This window comes from Grampus griseus, assembly GCF_964374135.1.
Source record: "Grampus griseus genome assembly, chromosome: Y".
Classification (NCBI taxonomy): domain Eukaryota; kingdom Metazoa; phylum Chordata; class Mammalia; order Artiodactyla; family Delphinidae; genus Grampus; species Grampus griseus.
This window is the reverse complement of record NC_139016.1, coordinates 4,703,416-4,731,337: the sequence shown is the minus strand read 5'-3', so window position 1 is coordinate 4,731,337 and position 27,922 is coordinate 4,703,416. Positions and strand designations below refer to the sequence as shown.

The following is a 27,922-nucleotide window of genomic DNA, read 5'->3' as shown; positions in this document are numbered from 1 at the left end:
AGCTCCAGACCTCTGCGCTCTGGGTCTGAATTGGGTTCCCCGGATCTACACTGTCTGGCTCTTTGCCATCGGATCCCAAATACCCTTCGACGACACCCCAGAACGCAAATGCTGACACTGAGCCTCTGTCCACTCAGGAGACAGGTATATAGTTGAAAATGTTTAAAGAAACAGAAGTTATAGGATGTGAGAAAAGCACTGTGCTCACTGCCAGTTAAGAGGTAGAAAGCCACAGCGACCCCCCAAATGCTCACGTTGACAAGATAAAGCACAAAGCCTCAAAGTCATAAGGACTTTCTTAATCGTGGAGAAATTCACATACCATCAAATTCACCACACAGACCAGTGAAAAGTGTACGGCTCAGGCATTCGGTACCTTCACAATGGAATGCAACCATCACCCGTGTCTACTTCCAGAATGCTTTCATCACCTAAAAGAAAACCCTGCACCCATCTGCTACTCACGCGCCATTTTCTCGTCCCACCTGCCCTTGGCAGCCACCAACTTGCTTTCTCTACGGATCTGAAGATTCTGGATATTTTCCATAGATGGAATCATACAGTATGTGGCCTTTTGTGTCGGGCTCTTTTCCCTGAGCATCAGTTTTCAAGGCTCATCCACGCTGTAGCCTGTGTCTGTGGTTCATCCCTTTTCACGGCTGAGTACTATTCTACTGCACAGGGCCATGCCGCGTTTCTTTATCCATCTGTCAACGGACATTTGTATTGCTTCCACTTTAGGGATATTTTAACTAAGTGCTGCAGTGAACACGGATACAGAGGTTTTTGTTTGAACACCTGCTTCCAGTTCTTCTGGGCAGACACCCAGGAGTGGAGTGGATATGGAAATTCTATGCTTAACTAACTGAGGAAGTACCAGACTATTTTCCACAGCGGCTGCAGCGTTTTACCTTCTCACCAGCAACAGGACACTCTCCATTAAAACCATCATTTTTAAAACCCATCAGAAAGCTGAGGATGCAAGGAAACTGACACGAACCCGAGTCCAGGCTGTGGTGACGCCTCCTCCCAAGATGAGACCCTTGGGTGCTTTCATCCCCGATGGAGAGAATGGGAAAAAGTGGGGGGAACCAGCTGAAACGGAAAGCTGCATTTAACGGCTTCATGGGGGCCGGTGGGCACAGAAGATCAGGAACCCGAGACGGTACGGGCAGACAGCAGTCTGCACCCGACCCTTCGACGCATCCCTACAAGTCTTCACTGGCCCACTGAGTGGTCTTACGCCATGGCTAGGGTGGGGCAGGAAAAGGACAGGCACCCCCCGACCAGGCACTCTGAGCTTTGGCCACGGGCAGTCACACCTGTCCCTGCCCCCCGACCAGGATGGGAACACGGGTCCAGCAAATCCAGGGCAGGAGAGAGAACAAGAAGCTTTCCTCAAAGACACAACAAGCCAGCAGCCAGGCTGCAAAGCAGAGCGAAATCCTGTGACCCTCACCAGGGCTCACATCCCAAGCTCTGTGAAAGAGGAAGTGTGGACCCCACAGCAAAGCCCGTGAAGCCAGAGGGAACTGAACCTAATTAAAGCTATGGCAAGTAACATCTATACGGACAGAGTGGCTCGCGCCAGAGGCCGGGTAAACAAGGGGGTGTGATGTTTTCCAGGGGTAAATATTATGCAATGCAGTGTGGGCTATTCTTTAACACTCAATGTCCATCATTAAAGATATATATGTATAAACACACATATATAAGTAAATATGTATATATAAACTATGTGTACACATAGCTATACATACATTACATGTCAAGTAGCGTATGATGTGCAGGTGCTAAAATGATCAGACGTACAGAAAGACAAACACCATATGATAGCACTTATATGTGAAATCTGAAATATAACACCAATGAGCCTGTCAGAAACAGGCTCACAGACACAGAGAACAGACTTGGGGTTGCCAAGGGGGAGGGGAGATGGGGGGGATGGAGTTGGAGTTTGGGGTTTGCAGATGCAAACTAGTATGTATAGAATGGATAAACAACAAGGTCCTACTGTAGAGCACAGGGAACTCTATTCCACATCCTGTAATAAACCATCATGGAACTGAAAAAAATGATCAGGCATCGCCCCTCAAACACCCATAATAATAATAAATATGTCCGAGGATCCATAAAAGAACTTAAGCACGTTCGTTGTCTTCCACATGTAGTGCCTTCTGGATAAATGGTATCTACAGGCTTCGTCAATCAATTAATAGGATTACTAGGCAGTAATTCAAACTGCCTTCAGCTGAAAAGCAGTTTTGACATAAATCTATACGTAGATCCAGTCTTCGGGATACAAAGTTCACAAAGAGCCCCCCGGGCTGAACGGAAGATGTGCCTGCAGGAAACGGGTATCTTCGGGTCCACTGTTTAGGGGAGCATTCTTTGTCCTGAGAGGAAACAGTGAAAATCTAGATAATGCAGGACGCTTCGTGATAATAACGGTCTCTGGGTTAAAGGTTAGTTTGAAAATAACTCTGGGTATCACAGCTGAAGGCATCTTTCCCCACATACAGCTTTGTTCTTTGTGCTCCATGCCACTGGGGTGTCCTCACTGAAAAGCATCTCGTACAAAGCGGACACGCTATCGGCAATGATCCTCAGACGTGGAATCTGCATGAGTTTCAAGCTCGTTCTCACTTGCTGACCGATAGCGGCAGCAAGAATAAACCCAGAAGATCCATGGTCAAGCAGCAACATGATGATACTTAACAGAATATAATTCTACATAATTAAATAGCTAATACCTGCAGCTCCTTATTTTTTACAACGGTACTATCATCATAGAGGAGCTGTATGCATTAGGTGAATACCCAGAGACGTGCACATACTCACTAGAGGGGCATGCAGGGTGATGATCTCATTCATAAAAAACCAGAGAATTTTTGAAGTAAAAAAATGAAGATATGATGATTGAGCAATACCGCTCCTGGGCATATACCCAGAGAAAAACTGTAATCTGAAAAGATATATGCAGCCCAGTGTTCACCACAGCACTATTTACAGTAGCCAATACCTGGAAGCAACCTAAATGTCCATCGACAGCGGAATGGATAAAGAAGATATGATACATATATATATATATATATATATATATATATATACAATGGAATACTACTCAGCCACAAAAAAGAATAAAATAATGCCATTTGCAGCATCACGGATGGACCTAGAGATGCTCATACTAAGTGAAGTTAAGTCAGAGAAAGACAAACATCATATGACATCACTTATATGTAGAATCGAAAAAATGACGCACATGAACTTATTTTCAAAACCGCAACAGACTCACAGACACAGAAAACAAACTCATGGTTACCAAAGGGGAAAGGGGCGGAGGGATAAATTAGGAGTTTGGGATGAACATATACACACTGGTATATGTCAAATAGCTAAACAACAAGGACCTACTGTATAGCACAGGGAGCTATACTCAGTATTTTGTAATAACCTAGAAGGGAAAAGAATCTGAAAAAGAATAGATACATATACGTATAACTGAGCCACTTTGCTATACACCTGAAAATAACACAACGTTGTAAATCAACGATCCTCCAATTTAAAAAAGGAAGGTATGATAAACTTGAGGCTGGTTACCTCAAGGCGTATCTGCTGCGAGATTCTTGAAAGAGTATTTCTATAGATGGTTTGTGTGCACTGTGGAAGGCACGTGGTAATCCCTGGCACCATCGTGAACTCACTAGGAACAAAGCACACCGCCCCATCCTTTACGATCAAGCCACCAGACCTCCAACTCCTGATAGTATCAGGCACAGAATGAACCGTAATTCTAGCCCAGGGTCACGTGACAGTACCTATGACTTGTAGCTGGATAAACAGATGGTCCAAAGGAGTGCTGATTTGCCAAAGAGTTGTAGAAAATGCGAAAGGCTTTTGAGAATATGCTCTACAACTTGGCTCTATTCAATAATTTATACCAATGACGTGTATGGATGAACTACAAGAATATTTATCCAGCACGTGGGGGAGAGTTTGTGCTTTGGACGAGGATAAAGTCTCAGAAAGACCTTGGTAAATGGAACACAAGAGGAAGATCAGCAAAATTAAACTCAACGGCAAGACCCATAATCCACTTATTTAAGAACCATAATCACTGGCACCAGGACGCTGACATTAAGATGTGGCGTGATTGCCGCTCCTGCGAGGGAGATTTTAATGGACGAGAAGTTAAGCATTAGGCAGGTGAGCCATGGAGTGACTTAAAGTCATGAAGGCTAAAGTTCATACTGCTTGGTACCCGTTAATATGGAGATGTTTTGGTGAGCAGGAAGAGAATTTACACTGGACACTTCACACATTAGGCCACAGTGGGAATAATATTTTTCAGTTCACATGGCTGCTAGTAAGTACGGGGGACAACCTGGCTATGAGGTGAGAGCAAACAGGATGCCCAGGGGTGCAAAGACCATGTTGTGTATGCGATCTCTCCAGAATCAGGAACACTTCACCCAGGGCGCGAGAGGCATGTGCCTTTCGATTTGTTTGAGTGGCTTGTCTGCAAAAGAGAGAAAGAATTTAGTGGCTGTCTCAGAGGCCAGAGCTAGGACTTTGTCCAAAATAAGGACCACGACCTTTTAACAGCTGCCAGACCACAAAATGATCAGCCTGTCAGATCGCATCTATCGGAGATGCACAAAACCCCATCTGTTGGGGATACTGCAGAGGGATTACGTCAGCGAGAAGCAGGGAATTTGAACAAAGTGACTAGTATAATCCTTCCCAGCCAGGAGACTCCATCAGTCCATAAGCAAACTCAACATCTAAAGATATACTGAAGCAGAAAGACAAAAATAAAAGCATACGCTATAGGAAAGAAACCCAACCAGACCAGTGCTCTCCAAGGCACCTATTCACAGGACGCCTCTTTCTTTGCCTACTAGATGGTGGATGGGGTCTGTTGATGAAATAAACTTGATAGGAAGATGATAATTAACAAATAATTTGGCAACATAATTTAATTACGGGTCATCTGAAAGTTTTGAAACAGCCGTAAAAGCAGTTTGCATCTCACTAATTAGTCCCATTTATAACCCTTGCTAAACCTTCTCTTGCAAAGCTTCACGGAAAATCATTATAATCAATGGAAATTACCCAGCAACAACAGTTTTTAAAAACAAGTACATGGAAATGTGTATTGAGAGAATATCCAACAGAAGCGGGTAGCTCCCATGAACTTCCCAACTCGGTTTGTTTCAAGGTTAAAGCAACAGGCGTTCTCACGATCTTCAAGGCACCATCTCCGGGTCAGGGATGTGAGCAGAGGGTCCAGGAGATGGAAACTCCATTCATTTACCTTCCATCTGTAAGAGGGAAGCACAAATCTAACTCCATGTTGGATCTGTTTCTTCTACTTTAATCTCTGTAATTCTACTGCTTTTGCTACAAGTTCATCACTAAAAGGATGTTGCCTATACCTTAAATTATACCTAATGGCCCATCTCTGGGCCCCCCTGCCTTCCAGGTAATGAGCATGAAGCTAAAATACCTTTGCTTAGCTCACAGGAAACATCCCGACCAGGGCCACCTGTCTATGGCTGCAGGAAGGAAGAAATGAACACATCCCCTTTGCAGTCTGGCCAGAACCAGGAGATATATGCAACAACTTATACCCTTTTTTACTCTACCTCCTCACTGCCCCCTCTTTGTTCTATAAAAGAAACCAGCACCCAAACCCGAGTGAGATGGTTCTCTGGGACACGAGTCCACCATCTTCTCGGTCTGCTGGCTTTATGAGTAAAGTGGCTATTCCCTGTCCCAACAACTTGCCTCTCGATTCACTGGTCTGTTGTGTGGCGAGCAGTAGGACCTTGAACTTGGTAACACATTCATGGCTTCTGCACCAGCGGGAATTTAGTTCCCATATTCCCAGAAGGAGCTTCTCACTGGAAACAGGAACTCCCAACCAAGTCTTGGCATCCCTTCTCAAGTGTCTCTTAACCGTCCAGTTTCGCTCTGCTGCCAAGGCTTGGCCAACAGCACTGCCTGTGCAGGTCACGTGATGAAGATATGCCTACATGTACATTCTCTTGGGGTGACCGCTGAATGGTTTCTCCCTTGCATCTCAACAACAAGAATGTAAGAAGAACTTGGTAGGCGGACGTCATACCGCCGACAACACTGAATGTCACCCGAGTCCTGTGACCTTGGGAAACAAGAGACAGCTAAGGAATACCCACACCACCTGTGTTTTGGAAAAGGGCTGACGACAACGACCTCCCTTCCCTGTAAGGCTTAATGGACGCCCCCCATGCCTGCCTACAGCCAGGCCAGACACAGAACCTCAGAATTCCCATCCTTTGTCTCATGGCTGATTCACTGAACGGTGTGTCCCCACTGATCAACTGGAACACGATGTTTGTGAACCAAATTTGGGTTCAGCTTCTCTCCTTCCTCCAAGTCCCACCCTCAGCCTGAGCCTGCAGGCAGCCCCTCCTGAGGAAAGGCTGGCCTCCAGGTAAACCATTCTCTGATCTACTGTCCAATCAGGCCACCCTTTCATCCACTTCACCACACCTGGTTCTTTCCAGCCTGGCTCACTTCTCTCTGTTAAAAAAAAAAAAAAAAAAATATATATATATATATATATATATATATTTTTTTTTTTGCTTAACCTTTGAAACTCTTGCAGACCGTATGGTCAGTGTGTTTTCCATCTTGCAATAATCTGTCTCGCCCTTTGCAATAAACCTGTCGAGTAAAAGTCGCTCATTACTGAGACTGCAGCTGTTTTTCTATCGGATACCATGCCGACCAGGCTGGCTGGGGCAGACACTTGGACCAGCAGAGTTGGAGCCCTTGTCAAGTCTGAATTTTACACAAAATCAACCTCCCTTTCCTGTGACATACCATACAGACTACAGAATCACAGCCCCTAGTGTAGCATCCTGGCTGTTCAGCATCTACAGAAAGCCAGATGCCGCTTATCATCATTTTGATGAAAATCAGTGCAGGTGTGTGCCTGCCCCGCCTCACGAGATGCTGGTTACATACCTGTCAGGTTGTAGGTCAGATCAGCTATGACTCAGTTACTCTGGCAGAGAGCTCTCATGGGCTTGAAGGAACAACACAGTCTAATATTTCTGCTCTACACGTCAGCTCCACACTAGCAACTCCGCCTCCTATTCAGGGCTACTGAGCATGGCCTTGCAGGTCTATGGAGGCCCTGTGTCGGGGAGCAAAACTTGTCACCCCCAAATAGCTCTCTGGCAGGCAGACCATATCTCCAGCTGAAAACAATCCCAGCCCAAAAGACTCAGGAAGAAACTTTGATCTTCTCCCTAACTGCCTAAAAAAACTAACATAGAGGGCCTGTTCCAGGAACAGGGCATCACCACACATGTCAGCAAAGACTGTGGACCAGGCGGGCTGGGAGAAACTTGGCAGACCCTGGAGATCAGAGTCCTCCCTGTGTCTCATTATCTCTGCCTGGCCCGGCAAACATTTATTTACCAAACTTTTGTGTTTCTGTCCCCGTATAAATTGCCTTCCTCCCCTGTGAAGTCCCAAAGCACTGCCCTCAACAACTTCTTTTGTCTTTAAGTAAAGGTGGTATTTGAGGTGAGGGTTTGGGCCATTTTAGTGACTCAGTTTTCCTGGGTCTCTCCCATGGATACGTGTTATTCAACTTTTGTGTGATTTTCTCCTGTGCAGCTGTCTCATGTCCATTCAGTTCTTAGACCAGCCTGAAGAACCTACAAGGGTAGAGAAGTATTTCTTTATCCCCAACAGCTGCCCATCCCCTTCCCCTCCAGAGAATAAGAACAGACAATGTACGGCTGTGATGGCAAAATGAAGACATGATATGAGCCAGCCTGGGTCCAACCCGGCGAGCACTCCTCATAGTCTTGTGAGCTTGTCTTCAGAAGGATCCAGCAGCGATAGAACACATCTGCAGAAGGCACTGCATGTGGGTGAAGTTACAGCACGAGGCCCCTCACCGGTAACTGCAGAGGAGAACTTACAGCAAAATCACACAGAGACAATGCAGAAAACGACCACTCAAATTCCAATGAGAAGCTGCCTATGACGTTTATTTATGGACTCTTCAGGGAGGCTGAATGTTGAAAGGACTTTTTTAATAAAATAAAATTACTGTCTTTTTAGGAAACTCCCATGATGAAAAGAAAATACCGACCCACAGGAAATACACAGAAACAACTGTCTGCTACACGACATGGAGTTTTCCAGGATTCATCTTCCATTTCCCAATGACCTTGTGGAATCACAGGTGGGTCCACAATGCTGGCTCAAGTCACCTGTATCTGCCAGGTGGTCTCTACAGGTATCTCCTTGGATTTACCCTAGGTATGGAGGTCTGTGTCATAGGAGGTTCCTTGGGCCCTAAAAGACCAATATGGAAGATGCCTAATGGGCATCTATAAAGAGCTGATATTTCCATAAAGATTTTTTTAAATGAGATACAAAAAATTGAAATAAAATGACCTTTGATTGAAGTTCTGCCAAGATTCTGAAAAAAATAAAAATATTTTCTGTAGAAATCAAACTAAAAATCTAGCCTCGAAGTATCCAAATCGATATATTTTCAAGAAAAACGAGAAACTCAATAGTTTGGAAAATTCACAAAACACACAAGCAAACAAGTACCGTGAATAAAAACCAACCAAAACAAAGAGCAAGTGAAACAGACCCTCATAAATTACAGAGAGTGTAATTATCAAAGACCCTAAAATAAGCATCGTTTCTATGTAAAGAAACAAAAGATAAGCTTGGAAATGCAATCAGTAAAGAGATTTACATAGAAAAATATTTTGTATGTTTTAAAAATATGGTCATATACATTGTATTTGTACAACATGACAGACAAAGATACGAATAAATTTTTTTTTTTTTTTTTTTGCGGTACACGGGCTTCTCACTGTTGTGGCTTCTCCCGTTGTGGAGCACAGGCTCCGGACGCGCAGGCTCAGCGGCCATGGCTCAGGGGCCCAGCCGCTCCGCGGCATGTGGGATCTTCCTGGAACGGGGCACGAACCTGTGTCCCCTGCATTGGCAGGTGGACTCTCAACCACTGTGCCACCAGGGAAGCCCCACGAATAAAATTTTTTAATATTAAAAAAAAAACTGGAATAAACAATTATTAGAAAAGTTGGAATTACTGGAGTTACTGGAAATAACATCAAAATGTTAATAAAAGATTATTTCTGGATGGGTATTTTGGAAGATGAGAAGACTTCCACCTACTTCCATATTACAAACTCAAACCAATGATATAATGGATGACTTTAACTTCTGTTTTGTGTACCCATTTATTTCTTAAATACAAACTATGCTTTGAAGCATTAAGATCTAGTCAAAATTATCAAATTGTATAAAGTCCACGAGAAAACAGCTCTGGAATTGGTAATTAGGAGGTTGCCGAGTCCCAAGACTGGTGTTTCAGTGAACAAATGGAAGAAAACAGATTGCAGGTTGGAGAAACAACATGCTGTCAGAAAGTGGAAGCACCATCTATAGGTCAGTCACATAGAACCCCACTGCTAACACGCCATCCCCACGCCTGACTGCCGGCCTCTAAGGCCAACACCTGAACAGCCTCCTGGGCTCACTTCTGAGTTTCCGTGATTGGGATCCTGTCTCCGCACATGACACAAAGGAACTGGACCCCAAGCCCTGAGCTTCCTACACCCATTCTGTGTGTGGCCCTCTTGGTACTCATCCACAGTCCACAAGCATCCTATCTTTGGTGATGCAGGATTATAGAGAGGTCCTCTACACCATAAGGTCCAAAAGAGCTGAAGTCAACCAACAATCTACATGACAATCCTTAGAGCTAACATGATGGGGGTTGTGGGGGTGGAGGGGCAGGAGTAGGAAGAAAAAAGCCAAGTGAGGCACCAAAATGGTAAGGAGTTGGCCTGGGAGAGCGGTGGTGTCTAGTTCCCTCCTGAGGGCAGAGATGGATATCATTCTTACACATAGAAAAGAAACAGTAACAAGGTTGTGCACTTAGAAACCACTTTAAATGGTACCACTTCCAATAACGACGGAGATACATAGACACTGAAATAGCAAGCCTTGCATTTAATGCTGATTACAAGTATATCGTGCAAACTCATTGCAACACAGTAATTGTCAGCAAGAAAATCGTTAGGTTCGGTACAATGCCTCATCACATAATCGAAAGGGAAGAAGCATGGCTCCCGTGTATGTAAATACGTAAACATTTGGGTGATCGCAGAGGGAATATCTCCAGGTGCATGAGTTATCTACTTAAAACAACTAACTCCAGGGACTTCCCTGGCGGTCCGGTGGTTAAGGCTTCGCCTTCCAATGCAGGGGGTGCGGGTTCCATCCCTGGTCGGGGAGCTAAGATCCCACATGCCTTGCGGCCAAAAAACCAAAATGTAAAACAGAAGCAATATTGTAACAAATTCAGTAAAGACTTACGTCAAAAAAAATCTTTAAAAAAAAAAAAAAAACTAACTCCAATGTCAAGAAGACCCCCGAAATCAAACGTCAGCATTATATAAAACCCCCTCTATACATGGCAAACGCTCAGTGGATAAAGTCAAAGAGCTGCTAGCCTATCTTGAGACAGTTCTTTCCCAAGTATTTATAACCACATCCCCGACTCAATTCAAATCTTCCTCTGAAGCCACAGTTTCATGTGCGCACCCCTATTATGATCACAGCCTATCCTGCATTTCTTGACTTTTGCCCTGTAAGTAATTTATTATATACCCTGATGTCTGCTGACTGTTCAAGGATGGGGACCAAGAGTCAAGAACCCACAGACAACGACGTATGGGATGGATTTGCATGGGGGAGGCCCTGGAAGATGGTGCAGGAAAAGGACATCCAGATGTTTGGATTCAATCCCAGCCTGGATTTCAGACTTGGGAGAGGTGCCTTCTCCCCATGTGGAGCAGGGCAGGGATGCTCCAGCCCTGAGATCGGAAAAAAAAAAAAAAAAAAAAAAAGAGAGGGAGTGCCACGTGGGTCCAGGAGCCATCCAGCCTCCCTGAACCCCACCAGGAGAGATCTTGATTGATGGCCACTGGGAATCTCAGCAAATGATGATGGGGACCCCAAGAGCATGCCACAGACATACTCACACTATGGGATTCAAGAAACAGTGGTTGCAAAGACAAAGAAAGTCGTTTGCACAGAGTACAACTGTGTCCAAGGAGACGAGGCCCACAAACCCAGGCCAGAGAAATGTGGGTATGACAGGCAGAATTTTAAGAACACCAGCAATATTCTTGCCCCCCTGTTATACACACCTTGTATAATCCCCTCTCCTTGAGGGGGGCGGGGGCGGGACCTGTGTATAGGATGGGTGTCATTCCTGTAATCAGGGCACTGATCGGTTGACTCAGAGTTCATTCAACAGAGAGATTACCTTGGGTGGGCCTGACCTAATCAGGTGGGCCCTTAAAAGGTACGGAGCCCAGAAGTCTCTTCGAAGTCACGAGAGGTGTGCCCAGCTGGTATCAAAGGAGAAGCAAATAGCTATGACGAGAACCGCCTGCAGGGGCCATGTACCCAGGAGCGGTGGGTGGCCTCTAGGAGATGAAGGTGGCCCGGGACTGACAGCCAGCAAGGAGACAGGGAACTCAGACCCCAACTGCAAGAAACTGAATTCTTCCAGCACCCACTGAGGTTGGAAAGGGATCCTGAGCTTCAGAAGAGATGTCAGCCTGGTGACAGGCTAGGTAGAGGGAGCATCTATCCCTGGCCTGGACTCCTGACCCACAGAGGCTGGGAGATAACTTACAGAGCTTCCTTAAAGCCACTGTTTGTTGTGAAACAACAGAAAATGAGTACAGCGGGTATAAATCTTAAACCAAATGCTTTCCTATCCAAAGCTAGAGAGATCTCAGGCTAGGAGATTTGGTTTGCAAATGCATTTCCATATCCCACATGTGGAAAAAAATCTGTGGTATTCATCACTATATCAAATTCTTTTCTTTTTTTCATACCACCTACAAATAGGTATTCAGCTGCATCTGTATGCTACATGGTATGAGGCTCAGCACTGCCCATGGCATCTCATAAAGGCCCAGGATACACTGTCTGGACGGAGCAACCTCAGAGTAGATAGAACAATGGGCATCGTGGTGGGCTGAGTCCCGACCCCCCAAAGATGCCCACGTCCTAATCCTCAGAACTTGTGACTATCTTACCTTAAGTGGCAAAACTTAAGCGGCAAAAGGCACTTTGCAGGTGTGATTAAGTTAAGGCCCCTGACATGGGAAGATGGTCCTGGATTAGCCAGGTGGGCCCAATGTGAGCCCAACGTGAAGACGGGGAGAAATTGGAAGAAGCTAGTTCTGCTGGCTTGGAAGATAGAGGAAAGCAGCCAGGAGGTTAAGGAATGCAGGCACCTCTAGAAGGTGCAAACGGCAAGGAAACCATTCTGCCCTACAGTCTCCAGAAGGAACTGGCCCTGCCGCCATCTTGGTTTTAGCCCAGGGAAACCCACTTTGGACTTCTCACTTCCAGAACCCTAATAAATCTATGTTGTGGTGGTTTATTACAAAGTGTGTGGCAATTATTACAGCAGTCACAGAAAGTGAATATAAAAAGGAAGGGAAGAACCTAGAGAAGGGGGACTTCGGGGAGGAAATGAGAAAAGAAAGGAAAAAGTTAGCATCCAATTTAAGGGCTGGTTTTCCTGCTGTTCTAGAACTGCAGGGGGCCAGGAGACCATTCGTCTCATGCCCTCCACAACCAACTCAACTCCTAGGACAGTGGGGAACTGAGAAAATATTTGCACACGTTGATTTGTGGACAGGTCATGATTCTTAATAGATAGGTGTAACCTTGGACGAGCCGTAAGTTATCACATAAATGATTCTTTCTGTTAAGTTACAGAGTAATTCTTCAGTTCTGTGCTACGTTCCTGACCAGTTTATACTGAGGAATGACTTGATGAAACTACCAGAAAGCGTACATGCAAGTTTCTTTGTACATGACGCTTTTTCTATCCAAGCTCCAATTTGGAATATAACATTAAAATACTTTGAACTCTAAATTTTCCTCCACCTACCAATATTCCTGCATGCTGTGGTAAACCTTTAATGTTGAGGTTTGGTTATTTCATCATTACGTACAAGACCTTTTTTTTCTGACCTCATTTAGAAACATTACAGTGTTTAAAGTGAACATTTATGAATTCAACCAACAGGGAAACCTGTAAATTCAGTCCTTCCTCTGCCTGAAAGTGCTCATAAGAGAGACTCTCCTGACTGAATTGTCAGAACAGAAGCAATATTGTCTGAACCTCCACTTCCCCGTTCTGCCTCAATCCTTCAAGTTTGCCCCTGTCAGGGAACTACCTGAGGACCCTGCCAACAGAGGTCATATATGCATGCAGAAGTGATTTGACAGCAGTGCGCTTCTTTTTCCGAATAAAAATGCAACTCCCGAGGAATGCAGAAAAGTCAAGCGGCAGCTCTGAAAAATGTGTTTCCTTTACATGAAAATGGATTACAGGAAAAGAAGATGAATTTGCTTGCCCAACGCACGCAAATGGATTATCTCCTCTGATAACCACTGCATCTGCACGATAGATCAAATAACAAGTAAATTCACAGCAATGTGTTTCAGCCTAACTGTGGTTAGCTCTTCAGCTTAGGATTTATATTTTATTCAACGGAGGGACACCCCTGCCTTTTTTTTTAATGCTTTTTGGATCCTTAGAGTTCAATGTTTGTTTGCAATGGAAAAGAAAGGCTTTAATGATTGAGAAATGGGACAAGATCTTGTTATCACAGAGTTAGGATGACACATTTGAAATAGCCGTTCTTATAGATCAAAAATGATGGGGCTTCCCTGGTGGCGCAGTGGTTGAGAATCTGCCTGCTAATGCAGGGGACACGGGGTTCGAGCCCTGGTCTGGGAGGATCCCACATGCCGCGGAGCAACTGGGCCCGTGAGCCACAACTACTAAGCCTGCGCGTCTGGTGCCTGTGCTCCACAGCAAGAGAGGCCGCGACAGTGAGAGGCCCGCGCACCGCGATGAAGAGTGGCCCCCGCTCGCCGCAACTAGAGAAAGCCCTCGCGCAGAAACGAAGACCCAACACAGCAAAAATAAATTAATTAATTAATAAACTCCTACCCCCAACATCTTCTTTAAAAAAATAAAATAAAAAAGATGGACCATCGGCAATGCCCCACATCTCTAATGGGTGTCACAGCCTAAATTAGCAACCATGAAGTTAAGAGAAGGACTACAGAGGGTCCAGCCTCAGCTATAACACATGACCTGTGCGATTCTGGGGAAATTTCCAAAATCCTCAGTGTCAATTTTCTCGTCAAACAGGAGGGCTAAGAATACTGCGTTCTACAGAGAGGCTGAGAGCCAACGAGGGGTGCAAGGGCAAAATGGTGGATGCATCTCATACGGTATGTCAATGATCTCTAAACACCACTTCCACTGAGGAAATCTTTACAATCTATTAACCCACTTGGACAAAGACAGACAGAGAGCAGACAAGAGCAGAATGAGGAAATCCCACAGGATTTTGGACAGTGGCAACTCCATGTTGGAAGAGGCATCCAAAAGAGGTGGCAACCTGAGTGTGTGTCAAGGAAGATGGGATGTGAGATGGGGTGAGCCACCCTGCCCCCCCCACAGAGCCATGGGCCTCCGCACGTGTGGGTCCCAATTCTCTGCAAGACAGGATTCCTCTCTGCGGGACGTGGATGGCCTCAGACCACAGATATTGACACCTGGAGGGCATGGATACGACGGCCAGCCATCCAACAAGCTGCACCTACCAGTAAGCAGTGGAACGGGCTCAGTGTGGCACAGCCTCCCTTTTGACTATGAACAGAAGCTAAGAACCACGACACGTCTGAAAGGAATCTCTAACAGAAAGGACTAGGATAAAAGGACCAAAAAAAAAAACACAAAAAAACCCAACCATCGACCAACTAACCAATCAACCAAGGATGCTTCGCAAAAAGTGCATTTAGAAAACAAATGAGAACTTTTGGAAATGCATCGTATGTTAGACGACTCAGCAGAATGCTGGGAAGATGGGGTTGAGGACAGGTCAAAGGAAGATGGAGCAAAGAGGCCAAGTGATTGACCACAGGGGAGAAAAGATATGAAAATGGGGATATCAACAAGCAGGGGTCCAGTATTCAGCCAGTGGATATTCCAGACGAGGGGAGAAAGACAAAGCATGTAGGGGATAAATTACCCAGGATGCAAACGAGACATCGATCCAGAAGCAAAGGACATGCATCTCCACATTGAACAGATGTCCAAATGTAAGTGAAAACAAACCGTTTCATGGAACCTTTGGACACTGAGGACAAACAAAACATCCCAAGCACGTGATGGGTGGCTGGGGGAGGATAAATGGGTTTCACCTAAAAAAAAAAAAATAAGACCCAGGATGGCTTTGGTCTTTGAATAGCCACAGCAAAGCAATGGCTGCAGGAACCAGAGGGAAAATCATTTCCAAACTAGAGTTTTAAACCAGCCAAACCACGGGGGCCAGAGCTGCACTGGCCCAGGAACAGAGCCCATCGCGGGCCAATTATTTGCAGTTCAGGCGGACGGTCTCTGCTTCCACGGGACCTGCAACCCAGGGTGGGGAGATGGGGAGAAAGCCTTCATGCCCAGACGACCACATTTCTGGTTGTCGCTCTCTCATGAACAAGATCCCCAGAGAAGAACAACGAACGGGACGCAGACATCCTGTTGAGCTTGGGGGAACAGCGAAGCACGATTACCAATACCTGCAACAATTCAATCCCTGGTCCTCCTCTTTCTCACCGTCAAAAGAGGATAGTGGTGGCTGAGCAGTCAAAATCACGCTCGACTTGGAACGCAACGCACCTGGATGAAAGCTACAACGCTACCTCTGAAATCCTGACACCCACCCCTCGTTACTGTGTTCACCTGGAGGACCACAGAGTTCCCAAGACTCTATGTTATGGGAAAAATGGTCCAAAATCTGGTATTTCTTCTCCGATTATCCGTGCAATCTGGGCACCAGACATGGCCAAGCCCAGCAGCGTTACCTGCAGCAACATGCAACAAAGGCTGTGCTGGAGAAGAATCCAGAGTGGGAAACAAGGCGGGGGCCACAAAGTAATTCAAAGGAACTATGTGATTATGAACGATGATCTGAGAACGGAGAAGGGTATCTAAGCAACCGGCTAAGAAGGAGAGGGATGGCAAGGCGGAGGGCGCCGTCAACATCCTAATTAAAAAACGTCAAATGATGAACGAAGAAACCATGATAAATTCATATCCACGTGAAAAATGTCCAGTCTCCTTAGGGATCAAGAATTAAAAGGAAAACAGAGGGAAAATGCTGTTTGTAATCTATCAGTGTGGCAAACACAACGACAGGATGAGGTTGAAACTTGGAAAACGGGGACTCGTGCTTGTGGGTTATGTTACTGCACATATGCTCCCTGGACGCTTGCGAGCGTATGTGAGGATGAATATGGTCTCAACAGTTTTACACTCTCTGAATTGGTGTTTGCATTTCTAGCAATTTCGTTTTCTGTGAAACACACACAACACACGTGTCCTTTATCAATATATTCCTACCAACCTTAGTTAGAAATTTGTGAAGCCAGGAGAGTTGGGGAAAGGTTCAATAAATTACGTAATAGGACATTATGACGCCCTTAAAATTCTTGATTTTTTTCGAAGACTGTTATTTTGTCATGAAGAAAAACTTCAGGGTGTAAGTTTAGGGTGGAAAAGGCAAAATCTGACAGGAACTAAAGGCAGCAAGATCGCAAATAAAAGAAGTTCATATTTATATATGGATATGTATGTTTTCTGTGTCTATGTATAGAGACGTGCATACACAAAACTGAAAAGAAAGATGACAGAACTCTGTCATTAGTTCTAGGGGAGGAGGACTAACGGTATTTACAGGATGCTTTATACCTTCTTGTGTATATGTATCGAATGTTCTACTTATCTTTGCAATCAGGAAAGAAAAAGAGCCTGCAAAGTACAATTTTATCATACTGTCTTTCTGACGCTGGAGACATTGTCATAGTAAATGCCCCAAACTCCTCAAATATGATAATTTGTACAAATGGGAATAAAAAAGAAAATGACCCTGGGCTCCCAGTTGGCCTGAAAGACCCTAATTGAGAAAACTTCAATTTGTTAAAGAATGACGTTCTGCCAAATACTGTGCGTTTGGCCCTTGTCATAGAATCAAAAAAAAAAAAAAAAAAAAAAGATTCCCTTTTTAAGCCCTTATTCCTTTAGCACAAGCACCTAATAAATGGGTAATAAATACTTGTTGCAGAGAATTGAATTAACGCAGATTTCTAATCTCTACAGTTTTCCCCTCGTGAAAGAAAGCTCTGATTATTATAGTGCAGAATTTGAAGACACAACAGCAAACATACCCTAGGTCTAAAACCTTGGGTTTGCCGCACCTTCAGAACCCTCATCAATGGTAAAGCTCCATTTCTTTATCCCAGCCTCTTTTTAGGTAGGTTTAGCTGGAAAAAGGAAAATGACCCCTACGGTATCTGCTGAAAAGAGAGACATAAAAGGTAGACTGATTATTTCAAATTGAGAGCCCTGTGGATTTGCAAGGAGGAAATAAACACCATGATGGCGGTGGGCATGACTTCAGGGGTCCATCCTGGCCAGGGACACGGCCAGCCCACAGCCTGAGGAGGGCTCCGATTCCCCCTCTCAAAGGTTTTGTCTGTTCTTACATTATAGCATCAGCGGATCAATGTCCATGAAACCCACAATGGGATGGAAAGCATCTAAATCAGTGTTCCAAGACAAATGCACCAAACCTCCAGGGCGGTGCCCCAAAGCAGTGTGGGAGCACCCCCCAAAATACACACAAACAATAAAATACTACTCATGGGATCCCCCCAATACACACAAGCCACAAAGAGCCAGCCACTTGGGGGGATCCCCCAAATACACACAAACCACAAAGAGTCAGCCATTCGGGGGACCCCCCCAAATACACACAAACCACAAAGAGCCAGCCACTCGGGGGACCACCCAGATACACACAAAGAACCAGCCAGTCATGGGTAGATCATGATTGAGAGGCATGCAGTGGCAACAGGAGTATGGATAGGATAAGAGGACATCCATCCTTCCCAGAGGACAGCCAGAAAGGAGATAGGATGTCAAGGGAAATTGTTCCTACAGGGAAAGAACCTGATGGCTTTCCTTGTAGTGATCACAGTGACACATTTAACTCTAACTCTGCAAAAGAAAAAAAAAAAAAAAAGAAAAAAAGTCTGGGTGTGCGTGAGAGAGAGAGAAAGAGAGAGGCTAAGAAAAAACACGAAGTGTGTTTGGGTTTTCATGTTGAGAACATTCTTAAAGGAGTATGTTCGCTGTTGACTCATCATTTCACCGCAAACATGCCTCTTGGAGAACATTCTCAACGTGGAATCCACAAGGGTGCTGAAGCAGAAACGACTATGTATAAACACAGGTCTGTGTGTGTGTGTCTGAGACCACTATACGGTTTTTATGTACGGCTTCATTCAAACTGTAGGCGGCAAAGCAAACTACATGTCGAATGGCAGCTTCCACCGTGGGGTGGCTTAGGGGGGGATGAGGGGAAAAGGGGCAAAATGGTTGGAAAATGAGAGTCCAAGAGGGGCTGTGCTGTGGGCGAGTGTGTGTGATGGGCAGCACGATTACTGGGACTTGAGTTCGTGGGGGGTGTGAACCCAGGGAAGCTCCCACTACCAGACTCAGAGCTGGGGAAAGGTGTGAACCACGGCACTAGGCATCCACTTTGTTGTAGGAGGCTCATTCCCATCACTAAAGAAACACCCCAAATGCATCATGTCTCCTCCCTCTGTCCCTCACCCATCCTTTCCCACTTGACCCAACAAATGCCCAAAGACCACAGAGGAAGCTGGAAACTCACTTCATTGCTTTTAGGATGCAGTCTGGTCCCATCCCACTCCTTCTGCCTCTCGAAATAGAACTGTCACGAGAGTAATTACCCTAATAAGGTTGGGAAAGCTGCAGCCTTCTTTTTTTACATCACAGACATTGTAAGGTGATTCGAGATTTCAGAGTCTAAGGTTACTGTGTATAATTTCAAAGTTTCCTACAAGCCCGATACAAAATTTTCTGAAGGGAATTACATCTTAGCTGCTGCGTGCTTTCCAATATTATGAAAGAGTTACAGCAAAAAAATAGTACTTAAGTGATATTTTCAAATTATTGAGAAGGGAACTAGAGAATGGGGACTAAACCAATTCTTCACATTCTTAATGAAGATGACTTACAATAATATCTGTAATAAACTAAAGACCAGTAGTTTTTCTTAAATCATGGAACGTTACAAAGTTCTCTAACACTTCAAATGTGTGGTTTCTGAATAGGAAACCAAAATTACTTTTAGTTATCAGTATGATGTTCAGTATCATTAAATGTGCTTCACAAACTTATCTTCTGGATTTGTACGATAATGTCTCCAAAAGTGAGGACGTTATTAGGCAATTTCCTATTTCTAGCAAATAGAATTGTCCTTGAAAGAGAAATTTATTCTGGAGTCGATGTTTTTTGGCCGAGGCTTACTTTAAAAAGCGAAACCCGCACGTAACTAAGTGAGGAAATGACATCTGCTCATTACTGTAAATGTACATTAGCTATGCATTTGACCAACCCCTCCCTGAATATTAGACTGTGGCAATAAATAAACTTGAAACATAACTAGAAACAACTAGCTCCGCGTTCACCTGGTATGAAATGTTACACCATTCAAAGCAACTCAGCAAACCCCCTCAGGCTCTGGAAACAAACTGCAAAAAACCAAACAACTAGAGACTAATGTACAGTTAACAAAACTTTCAAATTCAAGGAAAGAACCTAGGTTTCAAGTCATGAAAGCAGGGGATTAGGAAGACATAATGTAAATGGGTAAATTTCCATTAGGTCTTCAAATCCAGAGTTGATTTTAATATAAAGAGAGAAATAAAGTAATATAGGTTAAAGCAATACAGAGATATCCTTAAGGCAGTACAGAGATACAACGTAGTACAATGGTGTAGGTTAGAGTAGTGGTATACCAACCACTCATCAGCAATTGATTATAATTTTAAAATTCAAAGATTGTACTCCTAAAATTATAAAAATCTAATTACAGACATTTGATGACTGCCTTCCAACACTTTATACAGAAACACAAAGAATTATAAGCTGTTGTATAGATTATTTCCTGATTGACTTCAAACAAGATCGTATTTTATACTTGAAACAATATAGTAGACTATCTTTCCATACAGCTCACCCCTAAAATGGAAAGTTTAACGTGCGCTTCATATAGGAAAAAGAATCAAAATAAACAGAACACCTGACATGCAGGATAAATATTGGAACTGCTACACTTCAATGACTGTCAGTAAGATGAGTAAAATACATGCAGTGGAATATGGCAGGAAATTCCCGTACCTTAGTTTAAAATTTTGTTTCACTATATACAGAAAAAAGGTACTTGCTTGTGCCAGGAATCAGATACTTTTGCTCCTCTCTGGAATCCCAGGCTGGCGAGTAGGAGACAATCTTTAACAGGTATGAGGTTTCTTCACTTTTGGCCAAGAGGAAGACTGAGAAATCCCACAGAAGACATAAACATCACTTTTTACACTGTGTAAGTTAGAAGCCAAATCACATCAGAAAGGCCTTTTTTTTTTTCACGTAACTTTCTTGGTTGACTGAAACCCAAAGAATATCACTTAATATCAGTATTAGTATAGCAGAGGGACCACTTTTTTCATTCATGTATTCAACGATTATTTACTAAACATCTACAAGGCACCCTGAATTGCTGGACTACCATAGGGAGAGGCGTATGTTTCCTGTACTCAAAGAGCTTACAAAGCATCTGCAAAAACAGACAGGATCCAGATCAACACTGGACAAAGAATACATCCACAATGGTATGAAACTGTCAACGGGACCAGGGCGTGTGGAGCATGGTGTGGGCCTCACTAGCTGGAGGCACAGTGCAAGGAGAGGCTGGCTTGTGTGGAGGCCCAGAGGAAGATGAAAACAAAGCAAGGGTGAGGCAGGCGCAAGAAGGGCCCGAGGGACACGGAGGGTGCGAGGAGCCCTATGATAGAGGCCTGTCCAGCTGTGGTTCTGGAATTCCACCTTCCTTCCGATGGAAAGCCGTTGGAGAGCTCTAGTAGGGCCAGAGGCAGGATCAGGCCTGGGTGTTGAGAAGGTGCCTCTGGCTCCCGGTGGTAGGAGAGGCCTTGATGGATGCAGACGGATCACCGGAGGCCAGTGTGTTGCACACGTGCGAGATGAAGCCGGCTTAGCCCAAGGTGTGCCACATCCAGCTGGAGAAACAAGAGACAGCAAAGAAGCCGACGCAAGAGGCCTTTGGGGCTTTTTACATTCGAGAGCTTCGCGTATCAACGCAATCTCCTCCAAGACAATCCATGAGGCTTTTTGTTGTTGTGAATCCCTGTGGTTCGACAGCAGCGCCGCTAAGGAAATCGTGGGTACGACACAGGGGAGGCCACGGACAGACCTCGCTCGTCTGTATGTAAGTAACTGAACAGGCTCCAGCCTCACTGCTGTCCTTGCTTAGAAGACAGGACAGGTGGGGAAATCAGGGGCCGCTGTTTTTACTTACAAATCCTCCGTCCGTAAGAAGGTGCACTAGAGATGAGTATCAGCGTGGGTCTGCTGCAAGTGGATGGAACCGACGGAGACCACTCCCCACATCCCAGGGCCCAAGGAGCTTCCCAGGAGCAGCCAGCGGAGCCCTCGGGGTTCCAACAGGCACGGTTTGCCAAGCACTGAATATCGGGTTGAACGTTCTAAATGTCTTCCCTGGAATGGACGTCAAGTAGCAAACTAAGCATTGGGCTGGATTGTGTCTGTAATGTCTTCTTATAAACGGAACGCGTTGTTCCTTAAGTCTTTTCACACGCTATCTTTCTTTTTTCTTTTTTATATTGAGGCATAGTTGACTTACAATGCTGTGTGACTTTCAAGTGTACGGCAAAAGTGATTCAGTAATACATTACATATATTCTTTTTCAGATCCTTTTCCATTACAGGTTAGTGCAAGATACTGAATACAGTTCCCTGTGCTCTACAGCGGGTCCTTGTTGTTTAGCTATTTTATATGTAGTAGTGTCTATCTGTTCATCCCAACCTCCTAATTTATCCCTCCCCACAACCCCTTCCCCTCTGGTAACCATACGTGTGTTCTCTATGCCTGCGAGTCCATTTCTGTTTTGTAAACAAGTCTGTCTGTATCGTTTCTTTAGATGCCACAAAGAAGAGATATTTGTCTCTTTCTTCACATGCCCTCTTTCAAAACGCTGAACAAAAGCACTGCTCTCGATTCTGAAGGCAGGCAGCGCTTGCCAGGGAGGACGTCAATGGGCTTTGAGAGTCTGGCACTCACGCGAGGATCCACAGACCCACAGCGCCTGAGTTAATCGCACTGCGGAAATCACGCAGAGACAAACACAGAAGGCAAGGTACCAGAACCCTCTCCCCATAAATCCCGACACGACTCCCTCACCTGTATTCAGGGCGGAGACCACTGTCACGTGAACCCTGTCCTCAGGTCAGACACAGCAGGAGCTGGGAAGGTTTGGAGGGGGGCATGGGAACTGTCACGGACACACTCTGAATGCACCTCTTGGCAAGAACCTACTGTGTGCTCAACGGTAAGTAAAGAAGCTACACGGAAAGGCAAGGTGACAGCCTCCACAGTTACTTTGTAACTAGCACGTACAAAGAGATGGATTCATCATCTTAGAGCCACGGGGATGACGCTGCGCCGCACACAACCTACAACCACACCGTAGGGTGATCCACCAAAAGGGAACCAGAATATGCAGGGCCCCATGGTCCGCAGAAGCTCCCTGGAGGCAGGGACACACAACATATACCTCTAATGACTGGCCCTGTACAAAATTTTAAAGACAAAAATCAATGGCACTAAACCACCTCTTCCAACCGGAGAAGCAAAATAAAACGTCATACGTATTTCTCCCAAAAATCGCTTTTTGGAAACTATTCAACCTTACAAAATAGTCGAAAGAATAAAAACAAACCCAGGTATACTCCTTCATTTGGGACGGCTAACTGTTGACATGTTGCCGCACTTGCTTGCTTGCTTTCTGTCTCTACGTGTACACATGTGTGTACACACACAGAGGGACCTAGGTATACATCATACATTTTTTCTACATCAGAAGATTCTAAAAGAATAAGGCATGTACTCGTATTTGTGGATCATGACATTTCAGAGGGAGCTGCATACAGGATGACGCTTCACCCCCTAAGCAGTTTGGCCCGGGTCTCCTAGAGTAAGGATAGTTTTCCCCCCGACCTCGCTACCATGAAAACGAGGAAGAGTAACACTGATTCAATCAACAAACCTCCTACACAGTCCCCAAATAATTGTACCACCTGGGTCTTTTTTCCAATCCAGGATCCATTCGAGATTCAGATACCCTTGTGTTTCTTGGTCTTTTGAAATCTGGAACCATTCCCTCACCCCTGACCTTTCTTGGTTTTGCATGACACTGACTTTTGGGGGTTAGAATCCAGGTTCAATTGTCTTATAGACAATGTAGTATGTCTGGATTTGTCTATTTCCTCGTGTACAGATGCAGGTTGAACCTTTCTGTCAGGGATATTACACCGGTTTTTTGGTGCCCTTCTTGTTACCTCCTATGAGGAGGTACGTGACAGCAAGGTGCCCCACTCTTGGGGGTCTTGGTTAAGAGTACAGCCACAGATTGCTCTATTTTATGTCCCAATTTACTTCTTAACGAAACTTCTCTCCGTCAGTTTCTCTGAGACACACAAAATAGCAGAGTGAGCAACAGACTGCTGGCAGGTCCCATCAAAGAAAACGACATCTCATAAAAAGCAGATTTCCTCCTGTTTTCCTTTTTAGTTCATAAGACAGCTTCAACATCCCTAAACCTTTTTTTTTCCTGGATGGGAACTAATTAGAAATACCAGAGACAAGATCCAAGTATTTCCTTGATTATCATTAAAGTCTTCATCCACTTAAGGAAAGGGAAAGTTTTAGATATCAGAACCCCAAACTCCAGATGGTGAAGTACATTAAAATGTCCTGTGAGGACGCCTTTATGCTGGTAAGATACAATGGATATTGTTATCAGGCATTTAGGAACAGATATTTCAGCCCCCACTGAAAGACTCTCCCTTTGCATCGACGGTTACAAAAGGCTAGTGCATGCTGTATTAATTTATCATGAATGAATCATGACTCTTTTGCAGCTGCCTCCTTTGAATTAGCTACTGACTCTGTCCATTTTCTCCTGAGCTCTTCTAGTTGGGTCCAAAGAATGTCAATCTCCCTCTAGACTAAAACAACCCCAAAAACATATTACTCGAAGCATTTCCCTGCAATATACAGTGGTCTTGCAGCGGAATAATAATAAGACTCTACTTAGCAGGTGCTTAAGGTTTTGAAAGCTGGGTCACAAATCAAAGCCAGCTCCTGCATTAACAAGAACTTTAGAAAATATTCCTTAAAACCCCCAAAAGTTTGTTTCTCAAAGAGAAAAGGAACACACGATCCTTTTGAAGAACAGAAATTACAGAAATCACAATAGAAAATGAACCTCTTAAGCTGCTCAGCATTAAGAGTGAACGCAAGGCACGGCTCTAAGCCTCTGTGGATGTTTGCTCCAGGATGAGAACCCTGTGCTTCTCTGTTTAAATTTAACAGAAAAAAAAAAAAATCCTAAAAGGTGATTGTCTTTTTCCTCTCTTTAATTTGTATTCCAACTCTAATCCCTCAAAGTAAAAGACCATTGAATATTCTAAGGAGAAGGAGAGGATTAAGTGAAATCTCTTGTTGTATGGGTCAGGGTTTCTCCACGTGGCACCCGTGACGCTGGAGGCTAGGGTAACGCTCGGTTCTGTGCTGTCTGTGTATCGCGGGATGGGTGAACACTATCCCTGGCTTCCACCACCTGGATGCCAGGAGCCAAGCTCCTCCAAAGTTATGAGACCCAAAATGCCTCCAGAATTTGCCAACCTCCCCCAGAGGGCAAAGCCGCCCTGCGGCGGGAGAAGGGCTGTCGTCGGTAACCCCAGAGTCCCAAGCTGCATTGTGAAGATGGTTACATCTGTCTGCACCCCATCACCTTGGCTGGCAGGATCATCAGGTACTTAACCTACTTCTCCCAAACTAGTGTACACGCCCTCATGGGCCCAGGACAGCTCTTCTCCAGGAAAACATGTTTGTCCCCACTCCTTCTCCCCTTTAACAAAGTGACCTTTTGTTGGGAAGTCGTGTCTGAAGGAAAAGGAGAGCTAGGGCGGCTCCAAATTGATGTCACCCCTGCAATATGGTAATGTCCCAAAACACCGTTATAAAGGGCACCAAATACCCACTGGACGCAGACGATGCCCACGGTCAGGGCGACGAGAGCGTCTTGTGAATAGGCCAAGATATTCCCAGAGCCAAAGTACCCGTCCACGCGCTTCTGGTACTTACAGTGACAACAATTTCAGATGGCCTTGGGCGACTGTCCTCCAGACCTTATATTACCGAGACCACCGTGAGCAGCAACGGGGATGGTGAGTGCCTCTCAGCAGACAGAAACAGGGTGCACCAGGCTCATCCTGTGAATTCATCCAAGAAGAAAAATCGGACACCGAACAACCACATTCTGAAACACTTCAATGAAACGAGCGCTTTCTGGCGTAGGGGACTCCTCCTCCTGCGTGTTTTCTTCTTTCCATGCTCTGCCCAACTCCTACTCATCCACAGGTGTCAGCTGAGTGGCCACCACCTCAGAGAAGCCCCCTGTGATTTATACAATCTTTATCAAGCATTTGCCCCACGGTTGGCAAATCCTAGCACTGTTTTTTCTTCCCCCCTCGATAGCAGTTGTCACTATTTGCAATAGTCTATTTATTTGGTTTCATTTTATTTGGTATCAGTCCTTCCCACAGGCTCTAAGAGTCAACAGGTCAGGGCTCATTCTTTGTCATAGCAAGCTCTCGCTAAATATTTTCCCAACAGAGCTGGGGTCACAGACTATGGGGCAGGGGACTGTGCCCCCATCTGTTTTTGGAGCCAAGTAAGAATGTTTTCACATTTTTAAACGGTTGAAAAAAAGGACATTTTTGTGACACGTGAAAAGTCCATGAAATTCATATTTCAGGGTCCATAAGCAAAGTCCAAAAATACTGGAACACCCATTCATTTACTTATTACCTGTTTGCCCCTATATTACAAAGTCCGAGTGGAGTAGTTGCGACAAAGATTGTTTGGCTTGAAAAGCTGAAAATGTTTTACTATCTGGCCCTTTACAGAAAAAGTTTTTCGATCTCTGGTATAGAGCCCCACCCACGAATTGAAAATGAGTTCAAAAACAGCCACCTGAATGCCCTTCAACCTGAAGAATATATATACATATTTTTTCAAATTGTTGACATTTAGACAAAAACTAGCATGTCCCATGGAGCAATTTCTTGTGTAAATCTATTGTTTATCCTTTTAAAATAGGAAGCATAATCTCACTTGGTAAATAATATTCACAAGGGGCTTCCCTGGTGGCGCAGTGGTTGAGAGTCCACCTGCCGATGCAGGGGACCCAGGTTCGTGCCCTGGTCCGGGAGGATCCCACATGCCACGGAGCAGCTGGGCCCGTGAGCCATGGCTGCTGAGCCTGTGCGTCCGGAGCCTGTGCTCTGCAACTGGAGAGGCCACAACAGTGAGAGACCCACGTACCGCAAAAAAAAAAAAAATAATAATATTCACAAGAGAATGCCACGTTAGAGAAAAATTACTATTCCATAGATTTTTGTCAATCTAAGTCTTGCTTTATTGAAGTTCAGCTCCCAGCAACAATTTCTTGGGTTCAGTCAGTACCCCAGAAATACTTTCCCCCCAGAGATGGCATTTGAAACTGTCATCAGTCTTCTGGCATGGCTTTCCATCTTAGGTTCTATTGAAAACAAATGGTGTAAAAAAAGTTCATTTGTTCCATTTTTAAAATTAGATTCCACATATAAGTGAATGAACTTTTTTACAAAACAGAAACAGATGTGCAGATCTCGAAATCAAGTCTATGGTTACCAAAGGGGAAACACGGGGGGGAACTGATAAATTAGGAGTTTGGGATTGACATACACACACTACTATGTACAAAATAGATAACTAAGAAGGACTTACTGTACAGCACAGGGAACTCTACTCAATACTCTGCAATGACCTATATGGGAAAAGAAACTGAAAAAGAGTGGATATGTATGTATAACTGATTCACTTTGCTGTACACCTGAAACTAACACAACATTTAAAATCAACTATACTCCAATAAAAATTAATAAAAGTTAGAAAAAAATTTAAGAAAAGGAATGGTGTGCTATCAGTGTTGACCCTTCGCCTCTGTCTTCAGGAATGAAGGAATCTCTGGGCATGGTCACCTCTTCTGCCCTCTCACCAGGATATTAATTGGCAAGATTAAGATCGTAAGGACGCAGATTTGAACACGTGGGTGACTCCCCTTGCAGGGCAGGGAAGACCCACATCATCATTTTTCCTTTCTTGTGCGCACACCTTTTATTGACAGGAAACAGATTTTAAGAGATCAGCCTGGAAGCCCTTTGACCCGCATTTGATACTTAATGAAGAGGAACAAACACGTCTAAAGGGATTAAGCCACAATGCCTCTCACAGTGGTATTGCCACCAGGGACTATACCTGCAGGAGGAACACACACATAGGAAAGTCTAATGGCCCATGCGCAGAGCACACTTTTCAAAATAACGCTGGCGTGTTCTCACCCGGGGCGATTTTGCCCCACAGGGGCCACTGGACGATGTCTAGAGACATTTCTCGTTCTCGCAAATGTGTGGATACTATTGGTATCCAGTGAGGAGAGGCCAGGGATGCTGCTAATTACCTTATGA

The 27,922-nt window shown here is 44.7% G+C and overlaps 1 protein-coding gene across 1 annotated transcript in view; it reads right to left on the bottom strand.

Moving 5' to 3' along the window:
- The window catches only part of LOC309817752 (steryl-sulfatase-like), a 126,610-nt gene extending 101,045 nt beyond the window's left edge, over nucleotides 1-25,565 (bottom strand). The window contains exon 1 of the mRNA XM_082647031.1: nucleotides 25,497-25,565. The gene's annotated coding sequence lies outside the window, so the exon portion shown is untranslated. The remainder of the gene's footprint in view (nucleotides 1-25,496) is intronic.
- Between the last annotated feature and the right edge of the window lie 2,357 nt (nucleotides 25,566-27,922).